Source organism: Schistocerca gregaria, chromosome 8 (assembly GCF_023897955.1).
Source record: "Schistocerca gregaria isolate iqSchGreg1 chromosome 8, iqSchGreg1.2, whole genome shotgun sequence".
NCBI lineage: Eukaryota > Metazoa > Arthropoda > Insecta > Orthoptera > Acrididae > Schistocerca > Schistocerca gregaria.
Window position 1 is genome coordinate 197,021,338 of NC_064927.1, and position 16,885 is coordinate 197,038,222.

The window sequence follows — 16,885 nt, forward strand, 5'->3', positions numbered from 1 at the left end:
TTAGATGTCAGAATACTTCTTTTAGATAGGTAGTAAACAAATTCCCCATTTCATGGCTTTGTGGAAAGTAGTGAACTCTCAAGAGATGATGTAATTTATCTGTTACATCCAGAGTGGTGCTGTATGGAGATGCTTTTAAACATCTTATTAAAAGTGTTGGTTTGAAGGTAGACGCCAGCCGGAGTGGCCAAGCAGTTCTAGGCGCTTCAGTCTGGAACTGTGCGACTGCTACAGTTGCAGGTTGGATCCACTGCCTCGGTCATGGATGTGTGTGATGTCCTTAGCTTAGTTAGGTTTAAGTAGTTCTAAGTTCTAGGGGACTGATGACCTCAGATGTTAAGTCCCATAGTGCTCAGAGCCATTTGAACCATTTGAAGAGAGACTATGGACGTATGCGTGGTTACCTTGTTTGTGGGCCACACATGGAGAGTAACACCAGTACTTAAGTATTATCTGCTGCTCATCAAACAAATGAACTAAGCTAATCCCCATGTCATAACCATGTGAAAGTTCCAAGGGAAAGGCCTATTCCACGCGTTTACCTAGCACATTCATGTGCACATTCATGTTGCTAGCATATTCAATGACAGGTGCATTAGTTTAAAGAAAGGTTTGTTATGGACGAAACTAGTTAGTTCCACAAACACAGCTTACCCCTTTTATGGAGAACTTTGAAGATATTGCCTTTAGCATAGCTCCAGCAAAGCATAATTGTAATTCACCAGCACATTTGTTACATGGTTGCATGAATCTAAGAAAGCAATAGGGATTTTGGAACAGCAAACATAGCTATGTAAAGTTCACCTCCTTGTTGTCATCCTCCACTGAAAGATCAGTACAGTTCTCAGCCATATTGTGTACAAGAAACAGATCCATATTGACTTATCTGCAAGTTTTTGGCCAGTGAAATTCAGCAAAGAAGCATAAGATTTTTGGAGGCTTTAATGAACTAAATAAAAGCATTCTCAGATGCTGAGACTTATTCACAATATGTAAGCCACATACAAGTTCTTTAAACATTCTACATTTACTACCAGGTTATTAGACTATTCACATAAGGTGTGCAAGCGGAATATGTCTCCCTCCAAGTCCAATAATGTTGCATTTTTTAGCTCAGTGATGGGAAATATTAACTAGCTTTTCTATGAAAGGTGATATGACTCAAAACTCACAACATATTCTGGATGGGCAAAATAAATATTTATAAGACTGATTCAGAAGTGACACTCATTAATGAACATAACTACCCACACAGAAAAGTAATTTTGGTACATCAGTCAGTCCAATCATGTATCTGCTTGCACATTTCCCACGTTCTCTCTTACGCATTTCCCACGTGCTCTTTCAAGAGTACTTTGCTGTAATCTTACATTTGAGTTTATGAGAGGAGATGACATGTTTATTGACCAGTTATATGCAAAACACAATGAAACAGCACATGCTCATTTTAAAGTATTAAGTATAAATTAGAACTAATATTTTTCAGCATAAAGTAATTCTGTATTAATGCATTAGAATTTCTACCAAGTTTCACTGCCATATAATAATTATGGCCCACACTGGACCTTTGACAGTAACTGTACTTTAGTTATAACCACCTGGTATGTACTAGTTTGGCAGACTGTATTTTTAAAGTTCGTCTACAACAATATCAATAATTAAACTATGGAAAATCCAGGATGGTATGTAATAATATTATGAAAAGGAAAATTGCTGCTCCACAATATAGCAGAGATGTTGAGTTGCAGATAGGCACAACCTATCTGCGACTCAGCATTTCTGCTACGTGGAGACCAAAAACTTCCCTTTTCACAATATCAATAACTAAGATGAGAGTAGTGAAGTTACTGATTAATCAGATACTTCTGCACAATAATTAAACAATGGGAAATCCAGAATGAAATGTAACAATATTATGAAAAGGAAAGTTGCTACTCACCATATAGCAGAATATTGAGTTGCAGACATGACAGCAGTCTCTGAGTGTGGCTGTGGTTTCAGTTGCCAGTGCGAACTTGAAAGTTAAGAGCCACCTTAGTGAACTAGCTATGATCAGTGTAACATCCCTGGACAGCTATTTGGTATTGTTAATAACTTTCACTATATTGGCAAAAGCTGTAATAATAATATTTTCCCAGGGGAATCAATTGTTTAGGAGCAAATGAAGAGGCTTGGTTGGATGAATTTCATTTTCTTACCTCTGTGCTATGGTAGAGGTAAGATGCAATTAACTATTATTGCACTCTGCTATATGTTAAGATTGTGCAGAGACTGTGGACCAACTACTAATAAAACAGATGATAGTTTTTATCATTTATAAAGAGCAACATGAATCAATTTACTTACTGAATCTTTCTAGTATTTTAAGTTGGAGCAACATCGAAGAGCAATTCCCATCCAGATATTTCCTGAACGAAGAATTAAGCACTAAAGAGAGTACAGGTAAAGCTTTAATTAATCTATATGTAAGTCTGGTGTCAATAATGAGGCTATAGAAATATAAGCACAGTTTACATTGTTGCCAGATTACTGATGATGTCATACATGCATAAGTTAGAGTGGAATTATGTTCAGTCTGCGTGACTAATTATAACACACTGATGATAGCTGCACTGTGAGCTGAAATCTAGAACTGCAGTATAAAAAAGACAGACCTTTCTGTCCTGGATTACATCACGGTTGTGGGGCACAATCGTTCCCATGGACTCAAACATGAATTATTTCCCTCATCTTTTCAGTGGTATGAGGATTAAATTGGAGCAGTTGTCCTTTGTAAAGCAATATTTGGAAACAGAGTTTTCAAGATTTCTCTCACTGCTCTCAATTTCAGTTACTCGCTCATTTAAAAGTGACTGAACACTAACTTTGGTGCCACTAACAGTCTTTACATATTACTGGAATTTTCGTTTTTTGTTTTGTGAAAGATCATATCACAATATTCTGCTATCTTAATGCATTGCTGTCACGACAGCCGAAAGCATTTCACTGAGCATCTCTCTATCTATAGTCCTACGCTTTATTCTACAGCTATTATGCAGTAGTCTCTGTTTCCTTAGATGTTTATTTACACTGACTGTAAACCGTAGAGGGTCCCTCCCATTATGACCTGTTCTACTGGGCACATATCTATATAGTAGATGGTCAAATATTCTTTTAAATTTGAGCTTTAATTTATTACATGCTCTTATCCTGCGCTGAAAATTTTGAGTTCCTCATTGATATACGATTCTGTTGCTTTTTTCCTAGTTCATGGAACATATGTAGCTTTATTTTAGTTGTCATCCGTACTTTGGAAATCATTGTTGTCATGACAACACCATTAGATCTAATATATTTCCATCATTTAAGAGGTTCTGAACCGCCTGTGCTAGGTAGTTTTCAAAGAAGCCATTTAGTAATGTTTCACAGGATATCTTGTCACACCCGCCATTAACGAAAGTGTAATTTTCCCAATTTGCTGTTGGATGATTAAAGTCTCCGTCAATGACTATAGTGTGATCATACGTAAAAGCAAACTGAGGTTTTCTCTTAAGTTTCTGGTTACACTAGGAGCTGAGTCTGGTGGGCGACAGAAGGATCAAATTACCACTTTATGCCCACTTCCCAATGCTGAGTCTCGCCCAAACAGTCTTGCGTGCAGCTTCAGTTTCTATCTTGTCTGTTGTGACAAATACACCACCTCCATCTCCCGTTAGACTATTATTTTGATATATGCATAAATTTTCCCAAAAATCTTACTGTTATCAGTTTCAGGTTTCAACCAGCTTTATGTACCTAGATTATGTGATCTTCACTGCTTTTCAGGAGCACTTCAAGTACTAGCACTTTGTTGCAACTGCTTTGGCATTTAACTACAAGGTTTCTAACACTTTCAGCTGTGGGAGGGAGGGGAGGGCATTCTTTTGGCTCTTACACTTACACCTCTATGTGTCCTACAGCTGTTGTTTTCTGGTCTGGATGGTGACAACCCAATCAAAAAAAAAAAAAAAAAAAAAAACTTGTGTGCACTCCACACACAGTCAACTACCTGGGTAGCGGCCTCTGATGTGTAATGCACACATGGTCCATTTAGGGGGACCCTACAGTTCTTATCCCTCTGGTGCAAGTGCAGGAATCATCAGCTTAGCTCGTCACAGAAACTTTTAAGTCTCTGGTTCAGGCATTTGACTGAACCAGGGAGCCAGAATCACTTATGGACACAATGCTCCAAATGATGAGCTTCATTGGAACTCCGAGCGCAAAGCTGGTCTTCTCAGCCTTCTCAGCTAGTCACTGGAATGTTCCAAATTTGACCTCAGAACCCAGACAACAGGCATCATTTGTTCCAATGTGTTAATGCAGCTGGCTTTACAGTGTTCCCTGAATGGGTGCCAGAAGAGACTCTTCGATGTGTCGGATTAGGTCCCCAGGCATACACACTGAGTGCATCTGGTGTTTTTTCTTGTTGCTTGTTGCCATTTTGCTAAGAGGTACCATTATTCACCTTACATTTGAACTGATGATGATCAACAGATCCCTACCCTTTTGCACTTGCCTCCTTGTGATTCAGGTCAAATCAGGTTTCTTCAAAGCAAGTGAGTTGAGAAACATTCACTCAGTTTCAGTGAAAGACAGCACCTTGAATGTGTTGGTTAGGGGGATCAGTATAACACCATGAGTGCTCCCTCTCTCTGTCTACCCTGTACAGAACGCCTAGATCTATCACTGACATGCCACTCACAGTCAATTGGCCAAGTAATGACAGATCCTGTACTTCCATCAGAGGAGACAGGATCCACAACACAGTATAGTGTTTGAGGTACTTGTAACATCACAGGTACTGGTAAATGAACCTCTCGGGCTCTTATAATACATGGTTTACAGCAGCTGCCAGTCATTCAACAGGAGTCAGTGCAATTTCCATGTGCTTATGAACATGGGTTATCACATCTTACGTTCGAGAACAGCATTCACGGAGGGCTAAAATTGTGGCAGATGAAGTATTTTACAGGCCAGTGGACAAATAACTTTAAACAAAGCCTGATGAGCAGAAAAATAACTAATTCTATAATGGAATTGAAGCAAATACACACAATGAGATTTCTATTTAGGCAAGAGAAAAAATGTGTGGTAAAAATTGTTACCTGTAGCTTTTTGAGGTCAGTTACAGTCGCTAAAAAACTCAAAAATAGGGTTAATTTATGATAAATGTAGGTAATATATACTCCAGCTTTATTAGCAAATGGTTTCCCACAGATATAAAAATCAGAGGCATTATGATACAATGACTGATCTTCGCTTGTGTTGAGAATACAGACTTTAGTGTGATAAAATACATCAACAGGCTTAGACACAATTAGTTTACCATCATCATCATTTAAGACATTATCCCTTTCAGCGTTCAGTCTGGAGAATAGTCCCCCTTATAAAATTCCTCCATGATCCCCTATTCAGTACTAACATTGGTGCCTCTTCTGATGTTAAGCCTATTACTTCAAAATCATTGTTAGCCGAATCCAGGTACCTTCTCCTTGGTCTACCCCGAATCCACCTACCCTCTACTGCTGAACCCATGAGTCTCTCGGGTAACCTTGCTTCTCCCATGCGTTTAACATGACCCCACCATCTAAGACTGTTCACCCCGACTGCTACATCTATAGAGTTCATTCCCAGTTTTTCTTTGATTTCCTCATTGTGCACATCTTCCTGCCATTGTTCCCATCTACTAGTACCTGCAATCATCCTAGCTGCTTTCATATCCGTAACCTCAACCTTATGAATAAGGTAACCTGAATCCACCCAGCTTTCGCTCCCATACAACAAAGTTGGTCGAAAGATTGAACGGTGCACAGATAACTTAGTCTTGGTACTGACTTCCTTCTTGCAGAAGAGAGTAGATCTTAGCTGAGAGCTCACTGCATTAGCTTTGCTACACCTCGCTTCCAGTTCTTTCACTATGTTGCCATCCTGTGAGAATGTGCATCCTAAGTACTTGAAACTGTCCACCTGTTCTAACTTTGTTCCTCCTATTTGGCACTCAATCCGTTTATATCTCTTTCCAACTAACATTACTTTTGTTTTGGAGATACTAATCTTCATACCATAGTCCTTACATTTCTGATCTAGTTCTGAAATATTACTTTGCAAACTTTCAATAGAATCTGCCATCACAACTAAGTCATCTGCATATGCGAAACTGCTTATTTTGTGTTCACCTATCTTAATCTCACCCAGCCAGTCTATTGTTTTCAACATATGATCCATAAATAATATGAACAACAGTGGAGACAGGTTGCAGCCTTGTCTTACCCCTGAAACTACTCTGAACCATGAACTCAATTTACCGTTCAACTCTAACTGCTGCCTGACTATCTATGTAAAGACCTTTAATTGCTTGCAAAAGTTTGCCTCCTATTCCATAATCACGTAGAATAGATAATAACTTCCTCCTAGCAACCCGGTCATATGCCTTTTGTAGATCTATAAAACATAGATACAATTCCCTATTCCACTCATAACACTTCTCCATTATTTGCCGTAAGCTGAAGATCTGGTCCTGACAACCTCTAAGAGGCCTAAACCCAAACTGATTTTCATCCAATTTGTCCTCAACTAATACTCGCACTTTCCTTTCAACAATACCTGAGAAGATTTTACCCACAACGCTGATTAAAGAGATACCTCTGTAGTTGTTACAATCTTTTCTGTTTCCATGTTTAAAGATTGGTGTGATTACTGCTTTCGTCCAGTCTGATGGAACCTGTCCCGACTCCCACGCCATTTCAATTATCCTGTGTAGCCATTTAAGACCTGACATTCCACTGTATTTGATGAGTTCCGGCTTAATTTCATCCACCCCAACCTCTTTATTGCACTGCAATCTATTGACCATTTTCTCCACTTCCTCCAATGTGATCCTATTTCCATCATAATTCCTTTCCCATTGTACATCGAAATCTGAAATATTACTGATTGTATTTTCACCTGCATTGAGCAACTCTTCAAAACGTACCTTCCATCTGCCCAAGGCATCAACAGGATTCAACAGCAGTTTTCCTGACCTGTCCAAAATACTTGTCATTTAACTTCTTACTTCCCTTTCGAACACTGCTAATAACACTCCAGAATGGTTTTATAGCAGCTTGACCCAAGGTCTCCAACCTGTTTCCAAAGTCTTCCCAAGATTTCTTCTTGGATGCTGTAATTATCTGTTTGGCTTTGTTTCTTTCTTCAACATAACTTTCTCTGTCTACCTGAGTTCTAGTCTGTAGCCATTTTTGATATGCCTTCTTTTTCCTTTTACAGGCTGCCTTGACTGTGTAATTCCACCAAGCTGTTTGCTTCATCCTACCTTTACACACTACTGTTCCAAGACATTCTTTGGCCATTTCTAGTACTCTGTCCCTGTACCTTGTCCATTCCTTTTCCAATGACTGTAATTGACTACATTCAACTAACTGGTACCTTTCTGAGATCGCTGTCATGTACTTGTGCCTAATTTCCTTATCCTGAAGTTTCTCCACTCTTATCCTTCTACATATGGACCTGACCTCCTGCACTTTCGGTCTCACAATCCCAATTTCACTGCAGATTAAATATGATCAATTTCATCAAAGAATCCTCTGAATACACGTGTGTCCCTCACAGCCTTCCTGAATTCCTGATCTGTAATTATATAGTCAATGACAGATCTGGTTCCCCTGCCTTCCCAAGTATACCGGTGAATGTTCTTATGTTTAAAAAAGGAGTTTGTGATTACTAAGCCCATACTGGTACAGAAATCCAGGAGTTGTTTCCCTCTCCTGTTGGCCTCCATATCCTCTCCAAATTTACCCATAACCTTTTCATACCCTTCTGTTCGATTTCCAATCCTGGCATTAAAATCACCCATGAGCAGAACACTGTCCTTGTCGTTTACTCTAACAACTACATCACTGAGTGCGTCATGAAAACTATCCGTCTTGTCTTGATCTGTCCCTTCACAATGCGAATATACTGACACAATCCTAATTTTCTTGCTATACACTGTCAAATCTATCCACATCAGTCGTTCGTTTACATACCTTATTGCAACTACGCTGAGTTCCATTTCTTTCCTGATGAAAAGCCCTACACCCCATTGTGCTATTCCTGCTTTGACTCCTGACAGGTAGACCTTGTTTTCTCCCACTTCCTCTTCTTTCTCACCCCTTACCCGAATGTCACTAACAGCTGAAACGTCCAACCCCATCTTACTTGCAGCCTCTGGCAGCTCTACCTTCTTCCCAGAGTATCCCCCATTAATATTAATAGCTCCCCATCTCGTTACCATTCGTTTTCCGAGTCGTATCTTAGGAGTCCTGGTTTGTCAATTAGAGGTGGGATTCCATCACCTCCAAAGGTCCAAGGCATTTTTCTCTGATTGTTGCCAGCATCAAATTTATAGTACCAGGGAAGCAGGTTGCTAGGCTTACTTGCCCTGGGTCCCATTGAGTTTTACCCCCAACGGTTGAGGGTCTAACCAGTGGATTTGGTAGTCTATGCCGTCTGAGCACAAAGGTGGCCACGACTCGGAATATGTCCGAGATGCCCAGCCTTATTCCAAAGTAACTGGTATCCCGACTGTCAGGACCACTTACTTGGCCACTCAGACGTTGCCCGTGGTTCATGAACTAGGACATGATACCAGGAACCCACACCATGAACCACTATTAAGTTTACCCTTACCATAATTCTCATATGGGTAAAACTATAAATTAAGGCAAGCTTTAGGATTTATTAAATTAGTTATTGAGTTCACTTGAATCATGTTTCATGTCTTACCTATCGGTCTGAAATGCTATCTCCCATGATCTGAAATTTAAAGGCAGTTGAATACCAGCACCAAGTATTTTTAAAAGTCTTAAGTGTTCCTTGTTGTTTACAGAGACATGGTGCATTTTCCAAATTAATTTGTCAAGCAAAATCATATTCTCTTCAGGATTGGTACCTCCTTCCCAGTTGTATCCATTAACGTTCATTCCACTTCGTATCCTCTAAGTATCCTACCAGCATCTTGAGAAGTATAAAAAAAAACTAAACTCCTCCCGAACAGGCCATGAAGGTCCAACGGTACTGACAGGCCACCGTGTCATCCTCAGCTCACAGGCGTCACTGGATGCGGATACAGAGGGTCATGTGGTTAGCACACCGCTCTCCTGGCCGTATGTCAATTTCTGAGACCAGAGTCACTACTTTTCAATCTAGTAGCTCCTCAGTTTGCCTCACAAGGCTGAGTGCACCGCGATTGCCAACAGCGCTCGGCAGACCATATGGTGACCCATGCAAGTGCTAGCCCAGTGTGACAGCGCTTACCTTCAGTGATCTGACGGGAACCGTTGTTACCACTGCGGCAAAGTCGTTGACCTTGAGAAGTATATATGCTCTTAATCATTTATATTCATCAGATGATGTCAGTTTCTCTGTAAACTATACTCCAGTTTCTAAATCGTACAAGTATGACTCTGATCTGCAAATATATTTTTGGGATTGGTGTGATATCTATTATTTAACAAAACAGGAAATCAAAAGCAGTACATGTAACACCAGATATTGTAGGGCATCCATTCTTCTTTTTCACTAATTTCCTCTCCAAGTATAGAAAGCTACTGCTTGGAATGGTTAAAATATCTTGGTGCTGGACTAAAATCCTCATCTCATCATTGTTATCAAATGTTAACTGAAGCAAAACATTTGTGCAAGATGTATTCCTGATGAATGATTCATTCATCATATGACTGGGACCATTACATTGAATGAGAGCGTTATGCTTGCATGATTTCAAGCCCAACAATTTAATGAATTGATGGTTCCTGCTATTAATTCATTGCATTTCCATTGTGAAGTGACATGCTGTTGGCTGTGTGTACTGGTTTTGTGCCGTACATGCATCCTGCTTCAAGTGTAACCTTATTATTATATCTTCACTGTGTAAACCTATGAGACACCTATCTTGGTCCACAGCATTCACGTTGAGAGGTCTAATGTCTGAACAGTCACTGGGAGATATGTGACATTGGTTGACATCTCTATGATTTTATAGTGTAGGCCAACTGCATAGAATAATCTGTAGGTTGTGTGAATCAGATTGTTGTTGATACACAAATTCAAGCAATTTTGCACTTGATATGAAAATTTATTCTGGGTACTTCTACAAAATTTCCCCTCTGAGAAACCTAGTAGTGATCTTGTTGAATTTTTCTGTGTAAAATTTATTACCTTGTGGTCATCTTTATTCCAATTTTAAGCATACTGATGTCTGCATGTAACTTGAAACATGGTACGGACTGTTTTGAAGTCTAAATCAATATTGTCATACGCACCATGGGCAGCTTGCACATACCACATCCTAGATGTAAATTGCCATTTATGCTGTGATATTAGGAATACTGTAGTGCATTTCTAATACTGTCAGTGCAATACTTCAATCCCCTTTGTTTAATTACACTATGTGATAAAAAGTATCTGGATACCTGGCTGAAAATGACTTACTTTATGGCACCCTCCATGGGTAATACTGGAATACAAAATGGTGTTGGCCCACCCTTAGCCTTGATGACAGTTTCCACTCTTGCAGGCATACGTTCAGTCAGGTGCTGGAAGGTTTCTTGGGGAATGGCAGCCCATTCTTCATGAAGTGCTGCACTGTGGAGAGGTATCAATGTCGGTCGGTGAAGCCTGGCATGAAGTCAACGTTCCAAAACATCCCAGAGGTGTTCTATAGGATTCAGATCAGGACCTTGTGCAGGCCAGTCCATTACAGGGATATTATTGTCATATAACAACTCTGCCACAGGCCATGCATTATGAACAGGTGCTCGATTGTGTTGAAAGATTAAATCGCTGTACCCAAATTGCTCTTCAGCAGTGGGAAGCAAGAACATTCTTAAGACATTAGTGTGTAAGCCTGTGCTGTGATAGTGCTTTTCAAAACAATAAGGGGTGCAAGTCCCCTCCATGAAAAACACAACCACACCATAACACCAGGTAGAGGGGTAGCAGCCTTTTCAGTAGTTGTGGGGGCAACAGTCTGCATGATTGACTGATCTGGCCTTGTAACATTAACCAAAACCACCTTGCTGTGCCTGTACTGTGAACGGCTAAAAGCAAGGGGAAACTACAGCCATAATGTTTTCTGAGGACATACAGCTTTACTCTATGGTTAAATGATGATGGCGTACTCCTAGGTAAAATAGTCCTCCATTGGGATCTCTGGGCAAGGACTACTCAGGAGGACGTCATTATCAGGAAAAAGAAAACTGGTGTTCTATGGATCAGGGCCTGGAGTGTCAGATCCATTAATCAGGCAGGTAGGTTAGAAAATTTAAAAAAGGAAATGGATAGATTAAAGCTAGATAGTGTGGGAATTAGTGAAGTTCCGTGGTAGGAGGAACAAGACTTCTGGTGAGGTGAATCCCGGGTTATAAATACAAAATCAAATAGGGGCAATGCAGGAGTAGGGTTACTAATGAAAAAAAGAAGTAGGAGCATGGGTAAGGGACCATTAACAGCATAGTGAATGCATTATTGTAGCAAAGATAGACACAAAGCCCACACCTACCACAGAAGTACAAGTTTATATGCCAACTACCTCTGCAGACGGTGAAGAGATTGAAGAAATGTATGATGAGATAAAAGAAATTATTCAGATAGTGAAGGGAGACAAAAATTTAATAGTCACAGGGGGCTGGAATTTGATCGTAGGAAAAGGAAGAGAAAGAAAAGTAGTAGGTGAATATGGAATGGGGGCAAGGAATGAAAGAGGAAGCCACCTGATAGAATTTTGCACAGAGCATGACTTAATCACAGCTAACACTTGGTTTAAGAATCATGAAAGAATATTGTATATGTGGAAGAGGCCTGGAGACACTAGAAGGTTTCAGATAGATGGTAAGACACCGCAATCTATTGGTTATGAACTGCAGATTAAAACTGCAAAAGGGTGGGAACTTAAGGAGATGGGATCTGGATAAACTGAAAGAACCCGCGGTTGTAGAGTGTTTCAGAGAGAGCATTAGGGAACGATTGACAAGGACAGGGGAAAGAAATACAGCAGAAGAAAAATGGATAGTTTTGAGAGATGAAATAGTGAAGGCAGCAGAGGATCAAGTAGGTAAAAGGACAAGAACTAGTAAAAATCCTTGGGCAACAGAAAAGATATTGAATTTAATAGATGAAAGGAGGAAATATAAAAATGCTCTAAATGAAGCTGGAAAAAGGAGTACAAATGTCTTGAAAATGAGATTGACAGGAGGTGCAAAATGGTTAAGCAGTGATGGTTACAGAACAGATGTATGGATATAGAGGTGTATATCACTAGGAATAAGATACATACTGCCTACAGAAAAATTAAAGAGACTTTTGGAGAGAAGAGAACCATTTGTATGAATATCAAGAGCTCAGATGAACAACCAGTTCTAAGCGAAGAAGGGAAAGCAGAAAGGTGGGAGTATATAGAGTGTCTATACAAGGGTGATGTACTTGAAGCCAATATTATGGAAATGGAACAGGAAGTAGATGAAGATGAAATGGGAAATATCACACTGCTTGAAGAGTGGGAGATATCACACTGCGTGAAGAGCTAAACAGAGCACTGATAGACCTAAGTCGAAACAAGGCCCCAGGAGTAGACAACATTCCATTAGAACTACTGATAGCCTTGGGAGAGCCAGCCCTGACAAAACTCTACCATCTGGTGAGCAAGATGTATGAGACAGTCGAAATACCCCCAGACTTCAAGAAGAATATAATAATTCCAAACCCAAAGAAAGCAAGTGTAGACAGGCGTGAAAATTACCAAACTATCATTGTATTAAGAAAACAGTATGTTTGCCCTGAAAATGGCCCCTGCGATGGGCTGAAACCGGTCGGCACTAAATAAATGGAAAAAAAAAACGCAATTTAAGACTGTTTTCTTAACATTAAGTTAATTTTATTTCAATCGCTGTTACTCCACAACCATGTTGTCCAAACATCCACCAAACTATCAGTTTAATAAGTTGCGACTGCAAAATACTAACACAAATTCTTTATAGACTAACGGAAATACTGCTAGAAGCCGACCTCAGGGAGGATCAGCTTGGATTCTGTTGGAACACTTGAGGCAATACTGACCTACAACTTATTTTAGGAGATAGATTAAGGAAAGGCAAACCCATGTTTCTAGCATTTGTAGACTTAGAGAAAGCCTTTGACAATGTTGACTGCAATACTCTCTTTCAAATTCTGACAGTGGCAGGGGTCAAATACAGGGAGTTACAGTTTGTACAGAAACCAGTTCGCAGTTATAAGAGTCATGGAGCATGAAAGGGAAGCAGTTGCTGAGAAGGGAGTGAGTCAGAGTTGTATCCTATCTCCGATGTTATTCAATCTGTATAATGAGCAAGCAGTAAAGGAAACAAAAGAAAAATTTGGAGTCAGAATAAAAATCCACGGAGAAGAAATAAAAACGTTGAGGTTTACCGATGACATTGTAATTCTGTCAGAGACAGCAAAGGACCTGGAAGAGCAGTTGAAAAGAAAGGACAGTATCTTGAAAGGATGATATAAAATGAACATCAACAAAAGGAAAATGAGGATAATGGAATGTAGTCAAATTAAATCATGTGATGCTGAGGGAATTAGATGTGGAAATGAGACACTTAAAGTAGTAGATGAATTTTGTTACTAGGGGAGCAAAATAACTGATGATGGTAGAAGTAGAGAGGGTATAAAATGTACACTAGCTATGGCAAGGATAGCGTTTCTGAAGGAGATAAATTTGTTAACACCAAGTATCGAGTCAAGTGTCAGGAAGTCTTTTCTGAAAGTATTTGTATGGAGTGCAGCCATGTATGGAAGTGAAACATGGATGATAAATAGTTTAGACAAGAAGAGAATAGAGGCCTCCGAAATGTGGTCCTACAGAAGAAAGCTGAAGATTAGATGGGTAGATCATGTAACTAATGAGGAGGTACTGAATAGAACCGGGGAGAAGAGGAATTTGTGGCACAACTTGACTAAAGAGAGGGGTTGGTTGGTAGGACACTTTCTGAGGCATCATAGGATCATCAATTTAGTACTGGAGGGAAGTGCGGAGGGTAAAAATCATAGAGGGAGACTAAAGCATGAATAAAGTGAACAGATGCAGAAGGATGTAGAATGCAGTAGTTACTTGGAGATGAAGAAGCTTGCACAGGATAGAGTAGCATGGAGAGCTGCATCAAAACAGTCTCTGGACAGAAGATCACAACAACAACAAATCTGCAATGTGGCAAAATTTAGGGTGTTCACATGCTATTGCGCTCTTACACAGCACCTGCCATTGGATTTCACTACCTTTTCTAGCCTTTATGATGTAATTCTAGGGGCAGTCTTGTATTCAGAAGTATGTAGTACATCACACACACACACACTAAACTTCTGGTTGTGCGGATCTACCATTTTAATGTGACTGTACTGTATTTAAGAGAACATTACCACAAGCATCAATTGGTTTCATTTTTATTGTTTTGTGTACAGTTTGGTTATACTTATCAATGATTTGCCAGAGGATATTAGTCCATTTATAAGATCCACAAACATTAAAATGTGTCCACATTCGTGCTTTCATCGTTCTGTTCAAATGTTCCATAATACTTACCTCCATCTGGGAGAATGTCAAGTATTGGTGAATTCCATACCGTTCTATTATCAGCTTGAATTAATTATTATAAAACATACTGCCATGGTCTCTCTGATGGCTGTTTGGTGTACAGTTAGTTCCCATCTGCAGCAATTGATAAATCACCTGAACAACTGCTTTCCTGAGGTTTATTTTCAGAGGTAAGGCTCAAGCAAATTTGTAGTTCATATCAATGAACATTAAAATATATTTTAAACTTTTATTCTCCTGTGAATATTGCCTTATATCTAAAAGAACCATCCACCATAAGCTTTCAAAACCTCAAATTTTAGTGTACCCACATGAAAAGATTTGCATGCTGGTTTGTGGAGCTCTTGCACTACTGTCTTCATAATTATTATTTGATAGCAAGTCTTCCTTGAAGCTCTGAAATTATTGGAAAGATTTCATTTGAATGAACTGTATTCTCAACTGTGGCCAATGCTATGAGCAGTCAACAACTCCATTAGGATCATCATAGTATTTATATATTGTGGAGACTGATTGTTAATTTTTTTATTCAGAATATTAATAATTACGCACATCCTCTAACACAAGTTTAATAATGTTTTTGTATTTCCTGCTGTTAAGACAATTTGTTCCCACTCCATTGGCTTTCTGATTTACTTTAGTCATACATAATAGTTCTATATTTTTCAGTGAATAGTTGTTAAGTCTGGAATATTTTAGCAATATTAACTTCAGTAAACCTGGCATTCTTTCAAACTTCCTATCACCAATCTGTACTGTGTTCTTGATTAAACTTCTCGACTCTTGTCACTCAAACTCAAACTCTAGTCACTTTACAAGTAAAGCCAGAAGCCACTTGGTATTAGGTCAGGGGAATAGGGAAGCTGAAAAATCTCAGTCATGTTGTTTTTGGCCAAATAACTCCGAATTAATTGAGAATGATGAGTGGGTGCATTATCATGGTGAAGGTGCTAACTGCTCACTGTCCACAAGTCTGGTCGTTTGTGTCTCACTGCTTCACTGACACAATCCAGTACCTCTTTGCTGTACTCTGTATTAGTGCCTTCAGGGATATACTCATGATGGACCACACCACTGGGGTAAAAAAAGATGGTCAGCATGACTTGCACATTGGTACAGATCTGCCTAACTTTTTTGGATCTTAAGGATGGTGGATGCTTCCATTGCGAAGGCTGGAACTTTGTTTATGGGTTATACCCCCAAAGCCAGGATTTATCACCACTGATCACTGTTTTAAAAAAGTTGGGATTATTGTTTACTGTATCTAGCATGTCCTGTGCGATCTCTGAATGAAGTTACTTTTGTTCAGTGTTGGTAACACTGGCATATTTTTTTCTGATAGCTTCCTGAGGTCCATATGTTATGTTAAAATATAAAAACTTTAACCTTGTCTGCGAGTTCTCTGATTGGGATTCATCAGCCCTGCATCACCAGGCTCCTTACTTGATCAATAACAGCCTCATTAGTGAATGTCATGGGCCTAGCTGAAAATGCTTAATGTTTCACTCTTCACTGAAGAGCAGTCATGTTTGAAGCAGTGGCTCTCAGTTGGTAGATTACTAGTTGTTGTAATAGTAAAATCATTCCCTACATTCAAACAATGGGTTCCAAGGTGAATACAGAAAGGTAATAGCAATAGATTCAGTGTATGTGTTGCAACTGGTTACCAACATGCTGTAATAGCAGACTCATATCCATAGACTCTAAACTGACCACACACTCTTTTAATTGGTGACAGTATCACTCTTTAATTAACACTGATTTTCCAATTCAATTAATTTCAGTTTAGTTCATTCCCAGCTAGCTGTACCACAATGACCACACTAATGATAAGTGGTAGTATTAGTCGTCAACAAATATTAATTTCTGCATGCCTTAGAGAGATGGAAGTTTGATATCAATGCAGACAAAACGTTGAACTCCGATCTTTCTTCCTATAAACATAAAATGATCTAATGTCCAGACTAACACTGCATTTAAAGTGACATTTAGGTGAGTCCTCACATAAATTGTAAGTGTTCGATGTTATACATAAGACATCTAGCATTTCCAGCTGAGCAATCTCAAGATGTGAACGACATGTCAAACATGTTCGTAATCAACAGATAGGGTTGTGGGTCCTCTAATGCAAAATTACACACACTTTCGTAGGATTTGTAAATAATTTTCTGAGAATTCCTGTACAGTTTCTCCGACAAGAGCACAGTAGGTCTTGAAGATGTGATGTGAAATGACTGGCCGGCCGCGGTGGTCTCG